This window comes from Lathyrus oleraceus, chromosome 4 (genome assembly GCF_024323335.1).
Source record: "Lathyrus oleraceus cultivar Zhongwan6 chromosome 4, CAAS_Psat_ZW6_1.0, whole genome shotgun sequence".
NCBI classification, from domain to species: Eukaryota; Viridiplantae; Streptophyta; class Magnoliopsida; order Fabales; family Fabaceae; genus Lathyrus; species Lathyrus oleraceus.
Window position 1 is genome coordinate 317583648 of NC_066582.1, and position 27174 is coordinate 317610821.

A 27174-nucleotide genomic window follows, 5' to 3' on the forward strand; every position below is an offset into this window, starting at 1 on the left:
AAGGCCTTTAATGTCTGTAACTTTTTGTTTTAATTTCTGAAGAGAGGTAAGAGTTTCTGATAAACATGATTCTAAGTCAGATCTAGAAAGTTCAGAAAATACCTCTTCAGATTCTTCATCTGAGCTGCTGGATGTGGTAGCCATAAGAGCTACGTTGGCCTGTTCATCAGAGTCAGATTCTGATGATTCGGATTCACTATCGTCCCAGGTGGCCATTAATCCCTTCTTTGTTCTGAAGGTATTTTTCTTGAAGCTTTCTTTCTTAGAGTTATCTTTCTTCAGCTTGGGGCATTCATTTCTGTAATGACCTGTTTCTTTACATTCAAAACAGGTAATATCTTTGTTAGGTTTACCTTTTGAAGTTGATTCTGATCGATCCCCTCTGGGTCTTGATCTTCTGAAGTTGTTGTTGTTCCTCCTTTTCCAGAGTTGCTTAACTCTTCTGGTTAGTAGGGACAGTTCTTCTTCATCATCAGAGTCTTCAGATTCAGAGTCATCAGTGTCTGCAGTTTCTGCTTGAAGGGCTTTGGTTCTGTCTGACTTCCGTCTTTCAGGTCTGGACTTCAGCGCCACTGACTTGTTCCTTTTCTGAGGCTCATCCTCCTCTAGTTCTATCTCATGGCTTCTGAGAGAACTAACAAGTTCTTCAAGGCTGATATTGTTCAGATCCTTTGATAACTTCAGAGCAGTAACCATTGGTCTCCATTTCTTTGGCAGACTTCTGACAATCTTCTTAACATGATCTGCAGCCGTGTATCCTTTGTCTAGCACTTTAAGGCCTGCAATAAGAGTTTGGAATCTGGAAAACATAGCTTCTATAGCTTCGTCATCTTCCATCTTGAAGGCTTCATATTTCTGGATCAGCGTCAGAGCCTTCGTCTCCTTGACTTGGGAGTTTCCTTCATGGGTCATCTTCAGAGAGTCAAGTATATCTTTAGCCGTCTCTCTGTTGGTGATCTTTTCGTATTCGTTGTATGATATAGCATTTAGAAGTATTGTTCTGGCCTTGTGGTGATTTTTGAAATCACGTTTCTGATCTTCTGACATTTTGCTTCTGGGAACTTCAGCTCCATTTGAGACTGGAGGTTTGTATCCATCTGTGACAATGTCCCAAAGGTCAGCATCATAACCCAGAAAGAAACTTTCGATTCTGTCTTTCCAGTAATCAAATTTTTCTCCATCAAAAACAGGAGGTTTAGCATTGTAAGAATCTCTTTCATTTGAGTGAGCCATTTGTTTTTCTCGCACTGGATCTCTCTACACGGTTAAGTGTTTGATTTGAAAATCAATAACAGAGCCGGAGCTCTGATACCAATTGAAGGTGAGAAAAACAAGAAAGGGGGGGTTTGAATTGTTTGAAAAATAAGCGCTTTTCCAAAAAGAAAATCACACAATGATTTTATACTGGTTCGCTTATAACACAAAGCTACTCCAGTCCACCCGGCCAAGGTGATTTCGCCTTCAACAAGGACTTAATCCACTAATCTTGAAAGATTACAAACAACCCCTAAGAGAGAAGAAAATCTCTTAGTCCTCTCAAGTCTACAGACTACAAAGAGTCACTTGAGGAAATCAAACAAATAAAAGATACAAGATATGTAATCTAGAGTGCTTCTAGGAAAGCAAGTATTACAAACTTAAGAACAGATTTTTCACTTAATAAGCAAAAGCTTAGTGAAATTCTTTGAGAGCAAAGATAATTTTCTTGAGCGTGAAACAATTCAGTATAGTTTTGGCTAGTTGATTTCTTGCTTGCTGAAAGTTGATTTCTTCTCTATTTATATAGGAGTTGAAGTAGTGTTGAAATAGAGTTGAAGTAGAGTTGAATCTGGTGGATAATGAGATGTAATTACGCCATTCCATAAATAGTTTCTGCAGGAGACTTTTTCTTTTAGAAGTGACTACTTACCACAAGTAGTATCTTCTCTCTTGGAAGAGGAGATTAACGTCTCTTTCTAATTGAGGAAATCCATTTGCAGAACTTTAACTTGGCTTAAACGTTACTTCATCATGATTAACAAATTTGATTAGAGTCTTCGTGTATCTGGAGAATCTTGGGATCTGGCTTCTGATGTAATTTCTTGAGAGTTCAGATAGCGCTGATAAAATTCAGAGTTTACAGAAGGCATTTGTTCAGAGTCAGAGCTTCTAGACTTTACTTCATGTTCAGATGCTTCTGATACTTTGCAGTTTTGTCCAGAGTCAGAGCTTCTTGAAACGAGATTCCACTTTAGATACTTCTGATACTTGATAATTTGTATCTGATCTTGTTGTGCATCTGATGACATCATCAGATTTATTTCTTCTTTCTTTAGAACCCTGCACACTTAGAAACTTTTCGTTAGGGTGCCATTTTTGGTTTCATCCTTTGTTATCATCAAAATCAAGGAATCTGTTGTAGAACAATTCTTGTTCTTACACAACCCATTTCTCTCTTGTTTACGGCATGAAGGCTGTTCTCCCAGTAAAGGTAGAGATCCCATCAATGAGAGTCTTGATGGAAGCCAAGTTGACTGATGCTGAATGGATTCAGAGTCGTTATGACCAATTGAATTTGATTGAAGAGAAGCGATTGACTGCCATGTGCCATGGTCAGTTATATCAGCAGAGAATGAAGAAAGCATTCGATAAGAAGGTCAAGCCTCGTGTGTTCCGAGAAGGTGACCTTGTGCTCAAGAAAGTCTTGTCTTTCGCGCCCGATTCCAGGGGCAAGTGGACTCCAAACTATGAAGGTCCATATGTTGTCAAGAGAGCCTTTTCAGGCGGTGCTTTGATGCTTACAACAATGGATGTGGAGGATTTCACTCGTCCTGTGAATTTAGATGCAGTCAAGAAATACTTTGCCTAAAAAAATAAAAACAGAATAGCTCGCTAAGTTGAAAACCCGAAAGGGCGGCTTAGGCAAAAATGAGCGTCTCGGTGGATAACTCGAAAGGGTGATCCAGGCAAAAATTAGAGACATGAAAGAAAAATGAATTTTCATCCCGCTAGATTGAGTACCTCACCCTGGGGCAATTTAGGCAAAAATTAGGGATTTGGCAAGTAACTGCATCCTGACAAGACTTTCTGTTTCACAATTGTCTTTTCGTCAGAGATTCTCGCTCAGTCATCGTCAACTGAAGCTCTAAATACATCGGATTCAAATTGGTAGAGAAATGGTCATTATGTTCAATGTAGCCCTCTTCCAATATATATCACCGATTTCAAATTTGTACAGATCTATGGAGTCTTGCCATTTGCAGGCTACCATTCCATCAAATAAATTTGAGCTTTTATCCAATTATTTGCACTCTTATTTGTTTCAACTCAACAAATGTTTTGCATGTTTTAATTGATAAAATGTCATTGTTTTAAACAAACAAATCTTTCAAAAAAAATTTTTAAACAAAGTGAACATTCACAATGATAAAAGGATACTTAAGAATTTCTCAGTGCTCTCCCAAGGGTGGCATGTTTTCCAATAGGGTAAGACAGTTGTTCATATTCCTGGCTTGGCTGTATCCTCTTTCTCCAGATTGTTGTTGGGGTTTCTCCCTAAGCAGAACTTCTGTTGAGATTTTGTTTCCCAAGCAGGGTGTTTGTTGGGATTTCTTCCGAACTTGATTTTTGTTGAGCAGAGCCTTTGTTAGGACTCTCCCCATCAGGGTGCTTGTTGAGGTTTCCACATCTCTTCCCTTCAGCAGAGCAGTGATTCTTTCCTCCTCAGCAGTTGTGGTTCCTTTTGGAAGGTTCAGTTTTTGGTGGTTGATCCCCAGTTCTCCTTCTCTGCCTCAGATAAATTCAGAGTAGATTTGTGGTGGTGGATTATATCTATGATGATTGATTCCCCTGCAGAGATTTGGTGATTTCCTGATATATTCTGATCCCCAGTAGAGTTGCTTGTGTGGCAGAATCTACTTGCGTGATCTTTTCTCCCTCAGTGGATTCGTCCCCAATGGAGTTGCTGACAGTATCCCCAGTAGAGTTGCTTGTGCGGCCAGATTCTACTTGTGTGTTCTATTTTCGTAGAAGTTCTTGCCTGTGCAGTGAGCTCCTTTTTCCCAGCTGGGACTGATGATCCATCCTTGCAGAGATCTTGTTATTTCCTGATCCCGGCAGATTGATTATTCTCCGGTGATCCTGGCTTTCTCTCCTGTGGTGTAGTACCGGGCGTTTGATTCCTGGACCTGTTTATATTAGAAATGTCTGTTTTGTCAGCATTCATCAAACATAAATCACGCATATTCATGCATACTTTCAACATTCAGATATTCATGTTGCATTTTGCCATATATCTTTTGTTTGTTGTCTCCTGCTAATAGTGACATAGATCTCCCCAGTAGATCTCCCCAAGCAGATGTCGGGTGTCTAATCTCTCAATATAGAGTCAGCCCCATAAGTAGAAAGTGTCTGTCGTTCCTTCTGCAGTTCCCCACTGAGATATATCCTCGTGGATGACGGTTGTTTCCGTTTCCTCCCAACACATATATTGGGATGGGTTTCCCTTTTGAGTTCTTTCCTCATTAGGACGAGTCTTGATTCAGTTTGCCTTTTTAGTTTGATCCTAAATCGGCCTTTTTTCAACTGTCTCTTGTGCTTCCCTGTGGAATAAATGAATAGTTGCTCAGTAACCGGCAATCATTCACTTTATCCTCAGTGGAATTTTTGTGGCTTCTACCCAGTAACCGGTAGTTGTAAGTCCTATCCTTTGCGGTTTTCTACCCAGTAACCGGTAGTTGTAAATCCTATATACCTTTTTCCCTCTTTGCGGAATCTATGGTTGTTTACCCAGTGTCGCATCCTGCGAAAAATCAACCGGCGAGCCTAAAAATAAAAACACACAGAGCCGCCACTAAACGTTATTTATCCCAAGATAGGGAAAGGAAACGCTCAGAGAAACCTGGAAAGACATGGTCTCGCGACCAGAGAGAAAAGGTTCGGGAGTCGGTTACGCGAGGGGAAGGTATTAGCACCCCTCACGTCCTAGGTACTCCTAGGGATCCACGTCCTAGAATAAAGAAAAGGTTGCTAAACATCACACACACACACGGGGAACGCAGGTGGGGTTAAGAGGAACGAGCTCGATAGGGTATCGCACCCTATGCCTACATATCTTGTCTGAAACAAGAATCAGAGCCTCTGTAGTTCGGCTTACGCACGCCAAACAACACAAAACAATCATACAGATGGCAAACATGGAGCCCGACAACCACTGGATGGAATTACGTCGGCATCCGAACCAAAACACACTCAAATGGGCAAACGAGGAGCCCGACAGCCAATCCTGGGCTTATGTCAGCATCCGAACCCAGACCAAACAATCAGATAACAAGGCAAACAAACCAGCAAATAAATAAAAAGGCGCCCGGAGTGGTCTCGCACGACCACCTGCCTACATACCTCGTCTGGAACGAGGATCAGGGCAATGTAGTTCCCCTTAACAGGGGAGAAACTCTCCTAACCAGAAACAGAGGGGAAAACACGACACTAGGGAGCTGAGACTCGAGCCTAATGTTGTCATGCAAAGTCACCCTAAGTTCAGGTTTCTAACCTACTTGCATAAGCAAACTAACCTAACCAGGAAAGAAGCTAGCACACAAGCATACAATCATATATCATCAAATGAGAACAGGTATCTCAAACAAGCATGTCAATCAGATATCCACATAACACGCACTATAGCCAAACAAGGGGCTCAATCAATCAGGTTTGACTGCCTAAGCAATCGTCTGTACAGGCTGTGTTTGCTCTTAACCTTGCCATTACGAGGCTAAGGTGAAGCAGATGAAAGGATGAAGTGAGGATGAGACCTCACAGCTCTTATCCCTAACCAGGGAGAGCTGACAAATGAGCATGGGTCCAGAATAGGGGAACCCTTTTATACTCGATGACTCTGACACAACAGATCTTGGGCTTTTGATCTCAATGCTACAACCATGTAATGGGAGCAAGGAGAAGACTCAACTGAATAGTGGGGGACAGGTTGCTTGTCCCTACCTTCCACCAATTGCCTTCTTTGAAGGACTTTTCCTGCTTGGGCTTAAAAATAAACATACACAATCATTGCCTCTTAAGGAGGACTTCAGACATTCATTTGCCCGGCCCGGTAACAGCCGGGTCTCCAGACTACATGAAGTTAGAGAATTATACCTCTATGCAAGTTGCTTAAGCAACGCAAAGCAAAAGTTCACAAGGAACTGAGCAACTAAAGTACCTGGAAACAGTCAAACACAATTAGTACTCAGACAGACAAAACTAAACAGCAAGTTCAATCAATCAGTTTAAACAGCTATGCACAACACAAGGCAAGCTCAAAGCTCAAGCCTAAGCTTCACCACCTACAAAACAATGTTATATTAGTATACAAACATCAACAACATCAATCAAAATTGATTTGGACCATTATCCATGTGCCTTGCTTTTTGATCCTGAAAAATCAAGCAAATATTAGCAACTAGACCACTAGGCCAAGCCTAGGGTCCAAAAGCAAGAAAAAATTTAAAACAGCAAGGCATTCATCAACCAACACCAAATTAACATCAAACAAGAGCAAACATCATTGGTCTCATGTTTATATCATCCATCATGTTCAATTCATGCACAAAACAATCCATATTGGTTCAAATGAAGCATCAAACATACAAACAGAAGTATTGCATTCAAATCCATACCAAAACACATCCAAAAATTCTCAAATTAATTACACCTAAACAGGGGGTATTCAAGGTCTACCATGTCAAATTTGAGCTCATTTGGTCAAATGGAACCATGTCAATGAAAATCAATAAAAACAGACACAATTACATGCTTCAAATCACAACATCAACACATACATCCACTTCAAAAAATCATAACTCATTGAAAACAAAAAAGAAATGGATGAGACCAAAACAGGGAGGTCCTAACATGTGTCTACTACCAGCATATTAAATTTCATGATCATACAGTACAACATGAGAATTTCTCAATCAATCTACCAACCTATGTCACATGAGCTTGCAAATTCAACCACCAGAAATGAAAAATCATGATCAAATTGAAAATACAACATAAAATTCCACAAAAATTCAACAAGCATCCTAACATGTCAATCAAACACCATGCAAAATTTCATCCAATTCTAACATGTATAGGTCAATCAATTAAATTCAACAAGTTGACATCAAGAGGTGTGACACAAATTGTCACACCTATGTTCCAAAAATCATAACTCCAAGGCCAGGTATCAAAAATCCACAAAATTTACATATAAATGAACATCAACCAGTCAAGATTCATCACAAAAATTGGCACAAATTTATTTTACCATATGGACATTTCATGATCAAATTGGTGAGATGTATCAAAAATGGACATACATTAGAAAACCCTAGGTCAACTAAAATACTCACCAAGCACAACTTTGACCAATAGGTCAAAACAATCCTACACTCAAAGACAAAGTCAACAAAATTTTTTCCATAATTTTCTGATTTTTTCCCTATTTTTTATGAATTTTTTAAGGTGTTTAAATTTTTTAAGAATTAAACAAAATTATTAAGACTACAATGGCATTCTTGTAAATAGTTTAGGGCGCCAGCGGGAAACATCTAATTTAAAAATTCAAACGATTCCACGGATCAAACATGTTAACTTCATCACTTTCAGCATGAAATTTCCAGAAAACTGAAAAATGATGAACATCAAAAGTTTACAGAAATGGACGAGCATATAGTCATTGAACTCGTCTTCTCAAGAGGAACACGAATATCACACTATTACATCCTAAAAGTTCCTAAATCAAAAGAATCGAACAACCTAGGGTTTGCACTCATACTTTCAATTCACGATTTCTCACACTACAGGTCATCATTTTCAAAACCACAAGCATCATCAAAACCTACATCTCATGCTCTTTCTAACGCATATAATAATTAAGCAAATGGTGATAATCGATTTTTGCTCAAACCTGGAATGGCAGTCGTGATTCACGTGCTTTCAGAGCTCCATTCTTCAAAACAGATGAGCAAAGATAATGAGGAAGGTGATAGGTGTGTTCGGTTCCTATTGATGTTGATCCTAGAGCTCAAAAATCCGATTTCACCATGGATGCTCTTGAAGATGCAGTCACGATTCGATGCCTTTCATGCTCCAAATACCACAAACAGTTCTAGAGGATGATGCAAGGAGTCCAAATCAAAAAGAATCACGAAAAATGGTTGATAATTGATGATGAATTTTGGAATTGAAGGTGTTAGTGTTCTTGAGGGTTTTGAGAGAATGTGGAAGTTTCAGATCTGGTTCTTGGAGATTGTGAATTCCCCTCAAGAGTTTGTTATGATTAAGCTTATATACTTCCAACTAATCAAGCTTTAATCACCAAATTAGCAAAATGACATGCAATTAGCAAATGTGCATTTACTTAAGCAAGGGCAAAATGGCCTTTTCACTCAAGCCCTGTGACAACTCATTGACAGCTCATACATTCTCAATTGATATTTGGAGTGTGTTGGCTCAAATGAGATTTTCACTCTTGTGCATGAAGATGGTGCATGAAGTAATATGGACATGAACAGTGCTGTATGAGAGCTCAAAATAGAGTTATGTATTGATACATAACACTTTTTAACAGTATGCATCGATACATAACTTGTTTGTATCAATACAAGGCACTTTTTAACAGTATGCATCGATACATAACTCGTGTGTATCAATACAAGGCACTTTTTAACAGTATGCATCGATACATAACTTGTTTGCATCGATACAAGGCACTTTTTAACAGTGTGCATCGACACATAACTCGTGTGCATCGATACATGGCCCTTTTTTGCCTTGCACGCATCGATACGAAATTCGTGTGTATCGATACATGGAAAATTTTGCCATGCACGCCCGGTGGTAATTTGACCATATCTCCTCAACCGTTCATCCGATTCTCACGATCTTGGACTTTTTGAAAATGGGAGAGAAAGATCTACAACTTTCATGTTCAACAAAATTCCATTTGAAGCTTTTTTGATGGTGGAAAATTGGGTTGAAGTCGTTCCAAAAACTTGCCATGCTTTTGGAAACTTGAAACCATAGGTCATGTTTCCTTTTGGAAACCTTTGGTATGACCTCAAATCCTTCAATGTGAGTATTAGAAATGTCAAATGAGACTTGTTTGAACATGAATGGAGTATCTCTTGCCCTCTCCCTCCTCCAAATCCATCAATCCAGGCACAATTGACCACAATTGACTTTTCTGACTGACAGATGAATTTGGCAATGCATAGATCAAATTGAGCACCAACCTTCAACTGCAATGGCTCAAGGGTGAAACCCTAGCCTCAATAAGCACAATATAATCATATAATGAACCCCATAACCATCACAGACCCCATCTCCTGATCATGCCCTGATTGGCCCAATGCAACTGATTAGGGTTGACCAGTGGTCAAAACCCTAAGCTCAAGGAACCTGATCCAACACTTGATGATGATGATGTATCTTTGTAATCAAGATGAAGACCAACATCCTTGAGAATCATAAAACCCTAATTCACAGCCCAATCCTCAGATGGCCATGATCAGTCAATAAACCCTAGGCTTGCACTTGACTTCCTCATCTCCTGATCAAGACTTGGAAAGATGGCTTGCACAATGTAACCACATGATATGCAACATGAAATGCCTAATGACCTAAAATGAAATGCAAATATGTTAATGCTAGTCCCAAGAGAGGAGGGCAAATTTTGAGGTGTTACAGCTGCCCCTATTCAATCCACTGTGAACCTGTCGATACGAAATAGCCTCGGCTTTCGGATGATCAGGGTGAAGAGTGATTGAATACCAAGAAACAGACGAACAATTTGCGCTCTGATGGGAAAATAATTAACAACGCCTGTCAGCATCGGCGAAGAAACAAACTCTGAAACGTCGACCTGGATACCAAAATAAATGGTAACTCAGGGATAACCATGGCTTGAACACCACTCATCCACTCGGGATCGTTATTCTCTCTTTTTATGCTTTTCTTGAACCCCGAAATTTTTCCGCGCAAACGATCCTCGGACCTCTGCATTTGAACCCCGAAAATATCTGATAATTCTGCTGACAGTGTCGGAAACAACACTAATCACCACTCTGAGGGCAACACGTCAGAGGGTACACCTTCAACCAGACACTGACTGATGACTGGGAAGAAATTCGACGTTTACTGGACATCGAACGATGATGTTGACAGGACGTCAAACAATGATGTTGGCAGGACATCTAATAATGACGTTGACAGGACATCAAACAAGGATGTTGACAGGACATCGAACAATGATGTGGACAGACATCAAACAATGATGCGGACAGACATCAAACAATGATGCGGACAGACATCAAACAATGATGCGGACAGACATCAAACAATGATGCGGACAGACATCAAACAATGATGCGGACAGACATCAAACAATGATGCTGACAGACATCAAACAATGATGCGGACAGACATCAAACAATGATGCGGACAGACATCAAACAATGATGCGGACAGACATCAAACAATGATCGACCAAACACTTACTGATGTCTGGGAAGAAACGGTGGTTCCAAACTCACAATGCTGAACTCCTCGGAGCATCGTCTTCGCTATCAGACAAAACCAAACCTCAAGCGGTAATCACGGCTTGAATCGCGCTGATCGCGTAACGTCTTCTGACTGTATCCCCATCTCTGTCCGACGGGAACATTTCCTCCAATATCGCACTACTGGGGAACATTGCTGATCTGACGTTGTGATGCTAATCTCCTCAGAGTAACATCTTCACCTTTGGGTGAACCCCAAATCTTCAAGCGGTAACCACAGTTTGGGTTGCGTTGAATACATCCCTTTTCCATCTCCGTCCGACGGAAAGAGTCTTCTCCAGTGTCGTACCACTGGGACAATACCTGTGATCCAATCATGAGGCTATACTACTCGGAGTAACACTTTCATTTTCTGGCAAAATACCTCTCAAACAGTAACCACGGCTTGAGACTAGCTGACGTTTGCAATGATGCATGCTTGATTTCTTCTGCGTAATGCTCCATAATTATGGAAATGCTACGCGATTATTTATTTTTCTATGCAATATGCAATGCTTATTCTACATGATGAATGCATAAAAATATCCCCCTCAAGGGAATTTTCTGGGGAAAACGAGACTCTCTGCTGAGGAACTAAACCACTGCTCCGATTTCCACCCTGCCAGGGATAGCACTGCTGCTAGGAAATAGACAACCCTTGCTGGGGATACAGATCCTTTGCACCCAACCCTCTCGAGGACATGCTGGGGATATAGATCCCAACTCTGCTTTGGGAACCCTCACAGATACTCCCGCTGGGGAAATGAGCAATCTTCAACCTGCTGGGGGAATACCATCCAGACCCTGCTAGGGGAACGACAACTACTCCGCTGGGGATGACCCATTCAATCCACATGTAGGATACCCTCGGCTGGGGATGCAGATATTCGTCTGCTACGGAAACTCGTTCAATCCACTGGTAGAATGAACACTGTTGGAGAGATATGTCATTGAAAAAACCCGCTCCACTCGGGGAATAGCAACCTTCAGACCTGGCTGCTGAGGAAACACCGTTGTAAACCGGCCGGGGACAACCATCCTGACTCGGCTGGAGAAGTCACAGATCTGGAATCTGCTGTGGAGCTAGCCCTATGATTCTGCTTGGGGACCTAGCTGGGACATGAGAAAAGTTGGCACAGAACACCCGTCGACTCGTCGAACCCTGGTATCCACCTCCCAATCTCGTATCGACTTTCCACTTTTGAGAAATTCCCAGACTCGTCTGGACCTTTTCTGCTCCATCATCTTGTATTCCCAATCGCCCCGCGCTCGACGAGAAACGTACTCCTGGGATTATACATACTTTTCAATTTTCCGACTTTGAAGAGTCTTCTTGATTAATTTCAAGGGTCGTCGGACGTCTCTCGTCGCCCCTCCGTTCCTCCTCCGTCCCTGATCGAACTCTGCGGGGAATTACAAACTTTCCAGTCTTCCGACTTTGAAGAGTCTTCTTGATTACCATCAAGGCTCGTCGTGCGTCGCAACGTCACTTCGTCGTTTCTTCAGATATCTCTGTCCCTGATCGGACTCTGCGGGATCTATTACAAAGCTTCCACATCACAACCTGCAAGTGAGTGAAAAGTATCTAACAGTTCCTGCAAAACAGACCGTTAGATAAAACCGTGCCCCAGGCGTGTCAAGATTTCAACACTTGGGTCACTCAACCTTCCAAATAAGATTTCAAGTTTTCAATCTTATAAACATGCATTGGAAGGAAACTGTATGTCTTAAAATGCAAGATTCTTTATCAAAAATTTCTGGATGTTTTTGCAATCAAAGCGGTAATGAAAAACAAAAACAAAATTATTTGACTGAATGTGCATTTTATTGATTGGAAAAAGTGTGTGGCTCAAATGAGCAATACAAAAGGAAGCAATTCCTGAAAAGAGGTAATTGCGCACAAAAGGAAAAATCTATCCTAATGGCAATGTGAAACTCGTGATCTCATTGAGTTCCAACTCGGTTACACCCCATATGTCCTCAGACTCTCCATGCTTTCTGCCTTCTGAACAAGACGATTCCAACTGATCCCTACCGGGTATTATCCGCGATGCTTTAACCAAAGCGCAAACGATCATGCTAGATGCAGTTGTTCGTTTCAATCCCTCTTTTGCCTGGACCGCCCTTTCGGGTTTTCAGTCCACCGGGATACCCATTTTTGCCCAAGTCGCCTTCTCAGGTTTTCGACTTGCCGGGTGTACATTTTTCATTTATATCCCTAACTTTTGCCCGAACCTTTTTCTGTTTTTGGTTCGCCGGGATGCCCATTTTTGCCTGGACTATTTTGTTCTTTCAGTCCAGCGGGTCTCTTTATACGAAGTATTTTTTAACTGCGTCTGCATTCACAGGGGATGGAAAATCCTCGCCATCCATGGTTGTTAACAACAAGGCTCCGCCAGAGAAAACCTTCTTGACCACGAATGGGCCTTCATAATTCGGCGTCCATTTGCCCCTACGATCGTTTTGAGGAGGAAGGATCCTTTTCAGCACCATATCACCCACGTGATATACCCGAGGTCGCACCTTTTTGTCAAAAGCACGCTTCATCCTTTGCTGATACAACTGCCCATGACAGATGGCTGCCAGCCTCTTTTCTTCAATCATGCTCTCTGAGTGAGAAAGGCGTGTGCCCCAGTAGACTTACGTACCGAAGTACAGTACCCAGGATACCAGCTTCCTACTCAGTCACCATCGTTGGTACATTCCAACGTGCCCCGGGAAGCACTACCTCATCCACCTTATCCTCCCCATCAGACATCAGAATCCGTTCGGACTCAGGGTCAGGCCCCTCCTCCGGGATCGGTCACTCTCAATCTTTCGATTGGAGCACCTCGAGATGTCCTCATCAGGGAATTTCAAACTTCATCGGCTGATAATCCTCAATGGGTTGCGGAACGACGTAATCAGACAATACACCCCTTGATTGCTTTCTGAGAGTATACTGATCAGTCAATATTCTTTTGCTCCTCTTGCAACCCGTCCGGTCAATGCTGGATTCTCAAACCCATACTTGATCGGATCCATCTTGGAAATCCACAAAGTGGTATGAACCAGCATATACTGTCTCAGTCGGCGAGCAGCCTATGCCAAAGCACATCAAGTTTTCTCGAACAGTGAATGTACTATTTCACAGTCGATAAACTTTTTGCTAAGGTAAATTGCATGCTCTTTTCGACGAGACTCGTCATGCTGACCCAATACACCTCGTAGACCCCTCGAAGGCTGTCAAGTACAGATTAACAGTCTCTCTCCATAGGGAGGCAACAGAATCAGAGGTTCCTGCAACTTATTCTTTTATCTTTTTCAATGCCCCTTGGCAATCATTATTTCACCTGACCGTTTACTCTTTTTTTTTATAACTTGAATATGGATTTACACGTGGCTGTCAGATGAGATATGAACCATGACAGGTAGTTCAATCTATCTATGAAACCACGAACCTTTTCTTTATGTTCTTGGTTTAGTCATTGTTTTTTTTTTTTTTTTTTTTTTTTTTTTTTTTTTTTTTTTAAGCAGGAGCAACCTCGATTCCTCTCTGACACTTATAATGAACCCCAACATCTTACCGGATTGCACTCTGATAGTGCACTGCCTTGAATTCAACCTCAGTTTGAATTGTTTCAACCGGTCAAACAACTTGCCCCGGTCTGCCAGATGCCCCACTTCTGCTTGGGACTTTGCTATCATGTCATCAACATTCGATTTCATGACGAATCATATCATGAAACAAAGTCACCATAGCTCTCTGATGAGTAGCATCGGCGTCCTGCTTCTCCAGAGGACAGTCTTCTCCCCATGGTAGCTTGTGAGCAACGACATCGGTGTTTGACCCTGGCGTATCCTGACATGACCAGGTGAAGGTATCCACATGCTCTTTTAACAGGGCTACCATTCTGCTCTTGACTTGCCTCTGAGGCGGCTCCAATTTCAATTCCTTCCTGACCTCGGCGGTGCGTGGAATAACAATCTCAATCTGCTCCACAGGCGGCTGAATCACCTTCTCCTCTTGTTTTCAGCAATCTGGCCAATCCCAACAGATCACAATCTTCTTCGTCTTCTTCTTCAGCAAGATAGATCGGTTTGTCGAAGTCATATGAGAGGTAACCAAATTGTTATCAATGAGATCCGGAGAAGAATTTTTTTGAAGTCGGGACGAGACAAAACAAAAGGAAAAAACAGAAAATAAACATTGCCATTTTTATTTTGTTTTTAAACTGCAAAAATAATTGAAAAACAGGGAACACCGTTTTTTGACTGAAAAACATCCATTTATTAATGATGCAGAAATGCAAATTTAAACATGAGGTGGCCCTTACAATGAACCATTACGTGTCGGGCAACACGTATGGCTTTCATGCATATAAACTGAAAACAAGAAATAATACTCTTCCAGATGAGTAACAATGTTGATCTTTCAAACCCTCCAGTTCAGGATTTGCTGCCCTGGTGCACACGGTTTTACCCAACCATCCAGCTTGCAGTCACTGTTGGTCTCTCCACCCACTGCACAGGTGTAATCTGCATCTTCAGCAATTGCACTCACCGTCGCTTGACCATGTACCGGCATGGGATTAGCATTAACATTCGGTGATGGCGCAAAATTGATAGCTTTGGAGTCTACCAGGTCCTGGACGACATTCTTGAATGCTCTACAGCCCTCAATGTTATGCCCCTGCGTACCAGAATGAAATTCACACTTGGCATTCTCATCGTAATCAGGAGGCCACTGATCTGTTCTTATCGGAACCATCGCCCTCGGCTGGACCAACCCCAAATCCCTCAACTTTTTGAACAGCACGGCATATGACACGGGCGGCTTGTCGAAGTGACGATCAACTCCTTTCCCTTTCACCTGGTACCCGGCTCTCGATTGCGGTGGCTGACGTTGCTGTCTGGCTGACTGATTACCAACAGGGATGTTTACCGCAGCAGCATGCTGATAATAACGACCCCCACTATATCCTCTTTGCTCATACACAGCACTCGAGTCACCCTCATTCTTGTGCTGACCGTTCCCGAATGGTTTCTTGGATCCCGATGACGAAGCATTACCACCCTGGATCTTCCCCATTTTCAGCCAACTTTCAATTCGCTCACCCGCCACCACAATATCAGCAAAGTTGGTGACGGGACAACCCACCATTCTCTCGGCAAAGACCCCTTGCAAAGTACCCATGAAGAGATCAGACATCTCCCGATCCACCAAAGGAGGTTGCACTCTGGCAGCCAACTCCCTCCATCTTTGAGCATACTCTTTAAACCCTTCAGTATTCTTCTGAGACATACCCTGCAGCTGGGTACGACTCGGGGCCATATCAGCATTGAACTGATACTGTTTAAAGAAAGCATCTCCCAGATCTTGCCAACCCTTGATGTCAGCAGATTTCAGCTTGGTGTACCACTCCAGAGATCCTCCAGACAGACTGTCCTGGAAGAAGTACATCCACAGCTTCTGATCCGTCGTGTAGGCAGAAATCTTACGTACGAAAGCTTGGAGGTGAGTTTCCGGGCAGGAACTCCCATTGTATTTGTCAAAGGCCGGCGCTTTGAATTTCTGTGGGATCACAATCCCCTCGACTAACCCCATGTTAGACATGTTGACAAACCCCGGAGTAGCATGGCTTTCAAGCACTTTAATCTTCTCTGCCAGAAACTGGATCTCTTTGCTTTGTGGCTGGGTATTATACTGCCCCAACGGTTCGTTGTGCATTGAGAATTGATCAGCTTCTCGGTCTTCCTCTCTGTCTTCATCAAACCCGAAGAATGGAGACAACAGACCGTCTCTCGGATTTTGCCCCTGACCGGGCCCAGGTTGACCACCAGTACCACCGAATCCGCCAGCATTATTGTGCACCATACCCACAGTTTCTCTTTTTCCACCGTCTCTGGATCCGCCCAGCCCCTGGTTGGAGACACCATCCAGGTTAACACCGCTATTCGCCGCTGAAGCCCGCTCGAGCTTTTCAACCTTATCAGCCAGAGCTTTCTGACCAACTGCAAAACCCTGCATGATGTTGATCAGTTCGCTCATCTTGTCTTTCAGCTCGAGGATATCGGCATTAGGAAGCTCCATGAGTCTGGGTGTATTCCGCCTTGTAAAGTATCTGTGAGGTCGGGTCGAGTGCAAAGGTACAACTCTACGAGCACGAGCAATGGTTCCTGAAACAGGCAAGCACGTTAGAATTCGACACCTGCAAAACAGCAAACAGGTTAATATGCATGAATGCAACGTCCATCCATATGAGGAACACTTTGTCTCTTGATTTTGGTTTCATCGAGATAGACAATATTTTGACATCCATATTCTGAAATTCAAGATGTCTCTCAACCAGATTCTCAATCAATAATGCTCCCCATATGACTAGACGTAGGTTTGGTGCAGATGAATGCAAAATGAGAATGATGCAGATGTATGCAATGCACTGGGCCATCCTCCAAGTCATCTGATCATCAACTGTACAGAAGCCTCTGATCTCTGAACTGATCACAACCATCTGAGGGAACATGTAACCACAAATCTGACCCACGGGTTCCGAAATAAACGGAAGAAAGATACACCATCATCATCACCATCAGTCTCTGAGCAGACACACCATCACCATCTGAATCGGCCCGGGGAATCCTGAAATAAACGGATCCCCACTGATAAATATCTCGGCCCGGGGAATCCTGAAATAAACGGATCCCCACTGATAAATCACGGACAGCACTCCGGCGTCACGGCAATAACTGACCATAAATCCGACTTATAAATAGGTCTCTGAATCACAGAGCCAAAAGTCACCATCTGATTATGCATCTGAACGGATCACCCTCCCCTCACAGGTAAGTTCTAAACAGGTCATCCTAAGACGGATAATAGTCTCGACAATCGGGCGGAGATACTCAATGGGTTTGCCCTTTCGGGTGTGCCATTGCAGCTCTCCTGAGATCGTCTAAACCAAAGATCCGGGAAATGATCGGTCACCAGAGTCAACAGCCCAAAAGAGATAACCCAACCAAAGTGGAGAACCCCACTGGAAGAGCACTTCTCAGATGAACCTCGTCCGACTTGTGGTATGTCACGTCGCAACAATATGCCCAACCGACACATGAGCGACGTGAGACCACGCTAATCCTAGGTGTATACTCGGGCCTGGGTTTTAGCCCCACTCAGAACACCCACCCCAAATAACAGAACCACCTGCATAGAGGACGGCAACAGCATGATAGTATGATGCATGCAAACATTAATGCAAATATATACACAGTGGTTAGAATAATAAATGCAATAAATAAAACAAACAAGCAACCTAAACTAATCCTAGAACGCTAGGAAGGACTCGCTCAGGGACGATGGACCAGCATAGGTCTACATCAGATCGATTCCCCAGCAGAGTCGCCAGCTGTCGCATCCTGCGAAAAATCAACCGGCGAGCCTAAAAATAAAAACACACAGAGCCGCCACTAAACGTTATTTATCCCAAGATAGGGAAAGGAAACGCTCAGAGAAACCTGGAAAGACATGGTCTCGCGACCAGAGAGAAAAGGTTCGGGAGTCGGTTACGCGAGGGGAAGGTATTAGCACCCCTCACGTCCTAGGTACTCCTAGGGATCCACGTCCTAGAATAAAGAAAAGGTTGCTAAACATCACACACACACGGGGAACGCAGGTGGGGTTAAGAGGAACGAGCTCGATAGGGTATCGCACCCTATGCCTACATATCTTGTCTGAAACAAGAATCAGAGCCTCTGTAGTTCGGCTTACGCACGCCAAACAACACAAAACAATCATACAGATGGCAAACATGGAGCCCGACAACCACTGGATGGAATTACGTCGGCATCCGAACCAAAACACACTCAAATGGGCAAACGAGGAGCCCGACAGCCAATCCTGGGCTTATGTCAGCATCCGAACCCAGACCAAACAATCAGATAACAAGGCAAACAAACCAGCAAATAAATAAAAAGGCGCCCGGAGTGGTCTCGCACGACCACCTGCCTACATACCTCGTCTGGAACGAGGATCAGGGCAATGTAGTTCCCCTTAACAGGGGAGAAACTCTCCTAACCAGAAACAGAGGGGAAAACACGACACTAGGGAGCTGAGACTCGAGCCTAATGTTGTCATGCAAAGTCACCCTAAGTTCAGGTTTCTAACCTACTTGCATAAGCAAACTAACCTAACCAGGAAAGAAGCTAGCACACAAGCATACAATCATATATCATCAAATGAGAACAGGTATCTCAAACAAGCATGTCAATCAGATATCCACATAACACGCACTATAGCCAAACAAGGGGCTCAATCAATCAGGTTTGACTGCCTAAGCAATCGTCTGTACAGGCTGTGTTTGCTCTTAACCTTGCCATTACGAGGCTAAGGTGAAGCAGATGAAAGGATGAAGTGAGGATGAGACCTCACAGCTCTTATCCCTAACCAGGGAGAGCTGACAAATGAGCATGGGTCCAGAATAGGGGAACCCTTTTATACTCGATGACTCTGACACAACAGATCTTGGGCTTTTGATCTCAATGCTACAACCATGTAATGGGAGCAAGGAGAAGACTCAACTGAATAGTGGGGGACAGGTTGCTTGTCCCTACCTTCCACCAATTGCCTTCTTTGAAGGACTTTTCCTGCTTGGGCTTAAAAATAAACATACACAATCATTGCCTCTTAAGGAGGACTTCAGACATTCATTTGCCCGGCCCGGTAACAGCCGGGTCTCCAGACTACATGAAGTTAGAGAATTATACCTCTATGCAAGTTGCTTAAGCAACGCAAAGCAAAAGTTCACAAGGAACTGAGCAACTAAAGTACCTGGAAACAGTCAAACACAATTAGTACTCAGACAGACAAAACTAAACAGCAAGTTCAATCAATCAGTTTAAACAGCTATGCACAACACAAGGCAAGCTCAAAGCTCAAGCCTAAGCTTCACCACCTACAAAACAATGTTATATTAGTATACAAACATCAACAACATCAATCAAAATTGATTTGGACCATTATCCATGTGCCTTGCTTTTTGATCCTGAAAAATCAAGCAAATATTAGCAACTAGACCACTAGGCCAAGCCTAGGGTCCAAAAGCAAGAAAAAATTTAAAACAGCAAGGCATTCATCAACCAACACCAAATTAACATCAAACAAGAGCAAACATCATTGGTCTCATGTTTATATCATCCATCATGTTCAATTCATGCACAAAACAATCCATATTGGTTCAAATGAAGCATCAAACATACAAACAGAAGTATTGCATTCAAATCCATACCAAAACACATCCAAAAATTCTCAAATTAATTACACCTAAACAGGGGGTATTCAAGGTCTACCATGTCAAATTTGAGCTCATTTGGTCAAATGGAACCATGTCAATGAAAATCAATAAAAACAGACACAATTACATGCTTCAAATCACAACATCAACACATACATCCACTTCAAAAAATCATAACTCATTGACAACAAAAAAGAAATGGATGAGACCAAAACAGGGAGGTCCTAACATGTGTCTACTACCAGCATATTAAATTTCATGATCATACAGTACAACATGAGAATTTCTCAATCAATCTACCAACCTATGTCACATGAGCTTGCAAATTCAACCACCAGAAATGAAAAATCATGATCAAATTGAAAATACAACATAAAATTCCACAAAAATTCAACAAGCATCCTAACATGTCAATCAAACACCATGCAAAATTTCATCCAATTCTAACATGTATAGGTCAATCAATTAAATTCAACAAGTTGACATCAAGAGGTGTGACACAAATTGTCACACCTATGTTCCAAAAATCATAACTCCAAGGCCAGGTATCAAAAATCCACAAAATTTACATATAAATGAACATCAACCAGTCAAGATTCATCACAAAAATTGGCACAAATTTATTTTACCATATGGACATTTCATGATCAAATTGGTGAGATGTATCAAAAATGGACATACATTAGAAAACCCTAGGTCAACTAAAATACTCACCAAGCACAACTTTGACCAATAGGTCAAAACAATCCTACACTCAAAGACAAAGTCAACAAAATTTTTTCCATAATTTTCTGATTTTTTCCCTATTTTTTATGAATTTTTTAAGGTGTTTAAATTTTTTAAGAATTAAACAAAATTATTAAGACTACAATGGCATTCTTGTAAATAGTTTAGGGCGCCAGCGGGAAACATCTAATTTAAAAATTCAAACGATTCCACGGATCAAACATGTTAACTTCATCACTTTCAGCATGAAATTTCCAGAAAACTGAAAAATGATGAACATCAAAAGTTTACAGAAATGGACGAGCATATAGTCATTGAACTCGTCTTCTCAAGAGGAACACGAATATCACACTATTACATCCTAAAAGTTCCTAAATCAAAAGAATCGAACAACCTAGGGTTTGCACTCATACTTTCAATTCACGATTTCTCACACTACAGGTCATCATTTTCAAAACCACAAGCATCATCAAAACCTACATCTCATGCTCTTTCTAACGCATATAATAATTAAGCAAATGGTGATAATCGATTTTTGCTCAAACCTGGAATGGCAGTCGTGATTCACGTGCTTTCAGAGCTCCATTCTTCAAAACAGATGAGCAAAGATAATGAGGAAGGTGATAGGTGTGTTCGGTTCCTATTGATGTTGATCCTAGAGCTCAAAAATCCGATTTCACCATGGATGCTCTTGAAGATGCAGTCACGATTCGATGCCTTTCATGCTCCAAATACCACAAACAGTTCTAGAGGATGATGCAAGGAGTCCAAATCAAAAAGAATCACGAAAAATGGTTGATAATTGATGATGAATTTTGGAATTGAAGGTGTTAGTGTTCTTGAGGGTTTTGAGAGAATGTGGAAGTTTCAGATCTGGTTCTTGGAGATTGTGAATTCCCCTCAAGAGTTTGTTATGATTAAGCTTATATACTTCCAACTAATCAAGCTTTAATCACCAAATTAGCAAAATGACATGCAATTAGCAAATGTGCATTTACTTAAGCAAGGGCAAAATGGCCTTTTCACTCAAGCCCTGTGACAACTCATTGACAGCTCATACATTCTCAATTGATATTTGGAGTGTGTTGGCTCAAATGAGATTTTCACTCTTGTGCATGAAGATGGTGCATGAAGTAATATGGACATGAACAGTGCTGTATGAGAGCTCAAAATAGAGTTATGTATTGATACATAACACTTTTTAACAGTATGCATCGATACATAACTTGTTTGTATCAATACAAGGCACTTTTTAACAGTATGCATCGATACATAACTCGTGTGTATCAATACAAGGCACTTTTTAACAGTATGCATCGATACATAACTTGTTTGCATCGATACAAGGCACTTTTTAACAGTGTGCATCGACACATAACTCGTGTGCATCGATACATGGCCCTTTTTTGCCTTGCACGCATCGATACGAAATTCGTGTGCATCGATACATGGAAAATTTTGCCATGCACGCCCGGTGGTAATTTGACCATATCTCCTCAACCGTTCATCCGATTCTCACGATCTTGGACTTTTTGAAAATGGGAGAGAAAGATCTACAACTTTCATGTTCAACAAAATTCCATTTGAAGCTTTTTTGATGGTGGAAAATTGGGTTGAAGTCGTTCCAAAAACTTGCCATGCTTTTGGAAACTTGAAACCATAGGTCATGTTTCCTTTTGGAAACCTTTGGTATGACCTCAAATCCTTCAATGTGAGTATTAGAAATGTCAAATGAGACTTGTTTGAACATGAATGGAGTATCTCTTGCCCTCTCCCTCCTCCAAATCCATCAATCCAGGCACAATTGACCACAATTGACTTTTCTGACTGACAGATGAATTTGGCAATGCATAGATCAAATTGAGCACCAACCTTCAACTGCAATGGCTCAAGGGTGAAACCCTAGCCTCAATAAGCACAATATAATCATATAATGAACCCCATAACCATCACAGACCCCATCTCCTGATCATGCCCTGATTGGCCCAATGCAACTGATTAGGGTTGACCAGTGGTCAAAACCCTAAGCTCAAGGAACCTGATCCAACACTTGATGATGATGATGTATCTTTGTAATCAAGATGAAGACCAACATCCTTGAGAATCATAAAACCCTAATTCACAGCCCAATCCTCAGATGGCCATGATCAGTCAATAAACCCTAGGCTTGCACTTGACTTCCTCATCTCCTGATCAAGACTTGGAAAGATGGCTTGCACAATGTAACCACATGATATGCAACATGAAATGCCTAATGACCTAAAATGAAATGCAAATATGTTAATGCTAGTCCCAAGAGAGGAGGGCAAATTTTGAGGTGTTACACCCAGAGATTGGTATTTGTATACCTTTTGTTCCTCAGCAAGAGTTGATGGCTTCTACCCGGTATTCGGTAGTTGTAAGTCCTATCTTTGCGGTTTTCTACCCAGTATCAGGTAGTTATAAATCCTACTTTTATCCCCTTGCAGAGGTAACCTTTGTGGTTCATCCTGGTTGATGGCGGATTTTGTGGTTTTCTACCCAGTATTCGGTAGTTGTAAATCCTATGTTGTTGTTGTCTCCCTATCGGAGTCTGTGCTTCCTTGTGGAATAGTTGGATAATTGCTCAGTAACCGGCAATCATTCACTTTATCCTCAACTGAGGTTTTGGTTTCTACCCAGTATGCGGTAGTTGTAAAGCCTTTTTTCTTGCTCTTCAGCAGAGTTTGTGGTTTTCTATCCAGTAACTGGTAGTTATAAACCCTATTTGTTCCCCCCGTGTGGAGTTGTGATCCTTTCGCTCCCCACGCAGAGGTTTTGGTTTCTACCCAGTATTTCGGTAGTTGTAAACCCTATGTTTTATCCTCCTCAGAGTTGATGGTCTTCTACCCAGTATTCGGTGGTTGTAAATCCTAACCTCTCCCCTTTGCAGAGTTAACCTTTTGTGGCTCATCCTAGTTGATGACGGTTACTCTTGGTGGTTATCAATATCCAGTATTCGATGTTGATTTTTCCTCACCCTCTTCTGGGTAATTGCTCTGAGTAAGCAATTGTATTCCTAACAGGTCTTTTTGTGGATAATTGCCGTATGCTAGCAATTTTATCCTCAGCGGGTCCTTTCACTGTTTGCCAGTGATTTGTTCCCTGGATCATTGATTTTTTATCAATGCATCCCCAGTGAGTCCTCTTTCATCTACCCTTTTGTTGGTAATGATTGTTGCTCCATTTGATCGGTCATCTTTATATACCTAGTTTTGGTATCCTGATGTCCTTTCTTTTCGGTTGATTTATCCTTTGTTAACCCAATAACGGGTTGTGGATAATCTTCCATGCGAGTATACTATCCACGTTCTGACGGTAATGGATAATATATCTCATGCACTCTTCAGTCGAAGCCTGTTGTGTTTCCCCAGTCGAGTAAGATTCGTGTTCCCTTTGCGGAATCGAATATTCTTTTCTACCTTTTTTGAGCGTATCTCCCAGTAACCGGTGATATGTCTCATGGATAATTGCCGTATGCTTGCAATTTATCCCCAGCGAGTTATCTTTCGTCTACCCTGTTGTGGTTGGTAACGATTGTTTCTCTTTTTGGTCGGTCACCTTTTATATACCCAGTAACCGATATCTCTGGTGTCTCTTCCTTTTCGAGTATATTATTCACGTTCTGACGGTAGTGAATAATATATCTCATGCGCTCTTTGGTTGGAGTCCTTTGTTGATTTTTCCCAGTTGAGTAAGATTCGTTTTCTTTGTAGAATCGAATATCCATCCTTTAACAAGTTTGCGTTTTGCTCCCTTCAGGATGATGAGTGTTTTGGCAGTAAAAACCAATTCACATTTCGGTTGGTCACCTATTATATACCCAGTAACCGGTATCCCTGGTGTTCCTTCCATGCGAGTATACTATCCATATTCTGACGGTAATGGATAATATATCTCATGCACACTTTGGTTGAAGCCTTTTATCCTTCCCCATTTGAGTAAGATTTGTTTTCCCATTGCGGAGTCGAATGTCCATCCTGTAAGTCGATTTGATTTTTCAAGCCCTCCTTTCGGATGATGAGTGTTTTGGATGTAAACCCCAATTCACGCTTTGGTTGGTCACCAATTATATACCCAGTAACCGGTATCCCTGGTGTTCCTTCCTTTCTGCTCCCTATTATGACCTTGGTCCCCTGTGGAGTCAGATTTTCCTGAGTTGACGTACCTTTTTCAGGTCTTCCTCAGATGTTTTGGTTGATTGATATCTCTCACCCTTATACCGGTCTTAGATATTCATTCTTCCTGAGCTTGTTGTTCTTTCACCCAGTAACTGGTGTTTAGATCACATGTCTCTTTGAGCTTGTTACCCAGTAACCGGTAACATCTCATCCTTTCGCTTCCTCTGGAGAGTCTTTGTTAGACATTCCCCAGCGGAGTTTCTGTTGTGATTTTTACCCTTTTGCTGTATTGGCGTAACTCCCCAATATATGCATTTTCCCCGGCAGGGAGGTTCTGTGTGAATCTTTCCCCAGTTTGAGTCCGGATTTTTATCCGAGGTATCCTTGGTGGATAGTTTTGTTGTATTGGCGTTTCCCCAATATACGCATTGCTGAGTCAGCTTGAGTTTTCCATTGGATTTGTCTTCCTTTGGAACTCTTTTTCCCTAGTTTAAGTCCTTTACTCCCCAGTAAAGTCTCCAGTCGAGTCGTGTCATGCTCACGCAGTGTCAAGATCTTCTTTCCCCTAATTCAAAGTCGTGTCCTGCTCACGCAGTCTTTTTTCTTATCCCCATGAGAGTCCTGTTAGAGTCTCTGTTCCTGGTGAGTGTATTACTTCGATGGATCGTCTTTTCTTCCTTGTGGACGTGTTCCCCACAGAGTTTGTTTCTTTTGCATTCATACATTTGCATTATGAGGTCTCTTAGGGACCAAAATTTGTCTCATTATCGTTATTTAAGCCCATTCTACCGCGTCGAGATGAAGATTTTAACCTTCACTTCTCCGGATAGAATGACCTTAAATAGGGGCATCTGTAAGACCCCAATTTTGTCCCTAAGATCCCTCATGGCATCATATCATAGCATTACATTGCCTCAAGGATCATTGGACACCTTGCTTCCTTCCCTGTGGGTGGGATCTTTCCTGAGAGTGATTCTTGATCACCAAGCATTGCTTGCATTTGTATATCATTGCTTTTCTTTTAATCACTAACCAAAATGTACAAAAATATGTCATTAACCTTTGTTACTTGCAGCTTAAGCAGTCAACAGGTCAAGGCAATTCAAGTGAATCATTTGTGCAAGAAATGAGGTTTCCTTTGAGATATGGATCATGTGATCATTATTTTGAGCTAATGTGAGCTAGAGGTTCATCTTGGAGCAAATTCCCCAGGTGGTTGAGGCCCAAGTTCATCAGAACATTTTCAGGTCATCTAAGGACCAATGCCAGTCAACTGAAAGTCAACTGAGGGCTTTGAATTGAGAAATTGAGTTTCTTCATCCCATTCATGTTCCAACAATGCTTATTCATCATGACAAATATCAATATTGAAGAATTTGAAGTCAAGTCAAAAGTTTCCAAAAATGGAAAGTGACTTGTAATTTCAAGTTTCCAAAAATGGAAAGTTTTTGGACCAACTTCAACTCAACTTTCCAACATCAAATAAGATTCAAATGAATTTTTGTCCAACATGAAAGTTGAAGATCTCTCTCTCCCATTTCCAAAAAGTCCAAGATCATGAGCATCTGATGAATGGTTGAGGAGATATGATCAAATCATTGCCAAGTGTGCATGGAACTTCAAAAGGCCATAACTTTTGACTCATAACTCCAATTTGAGTGCTCCTTTTTGCATGATTCTTCTCATGACATGAACTTTCCAAATCATTCATCACATTGCATGAAAATTCATCACATGATCATTTGTTCTTTCATGACTATTTTGGAGGGAAAATGCTAAATTCAAAATTGGTGCATTACATGAACTATTTTCCATTGCCATTGTGTTCATAAAATGATTTTGAGTGAATTTAATCATGCATGTGGTACTGTTCACATCCACATTTGCCATGCACCCTCCATTTTCAAATTTTTGCCATACACCTCAATTTTCACTTAATCACACTTAATCATGCTTAATTTTAATTTGGATGAGATTAGGACAGAGTATATAAACATAATCATAACAGAATTTCAGAGGATTCACCATTTCTAGATCTAAAATCAATTTCCCTCCAAATTCTTCTCTCCATTGAAATTCAAAATTCTTCCACATAGCATTGAGTTTTTCTTGCATATTCTGGTTCTGTGATTTTCAATTAGTGTAGATCAAGCATTAGTTTGGAAGATTCGAGTAGAAATCAAGCATGGCAAATTCATGAAGGTGAAGATGGAAGTTCAAATCTGAGCTGGATTTAGGTCGTGCCAAGCCTCAATTACTGCACAAAGCTTCAAGTTATCATCTCAGGAATTGATTTGGATCATTTGAAGCCTTGAATCGTGCGTTTCCAGTAGCTGCTCTTCAAGAGGTTAAGTTTTCGAATCTAATAATTTTTCAATCCATTGACATGTTTAAGTAGATCTTCTCTTGCTGATCAATCTGATATAAAATTCGTGTGAAATGGATGAGAAATGACTGAGATATGCTTGATTAAAGTTTTGT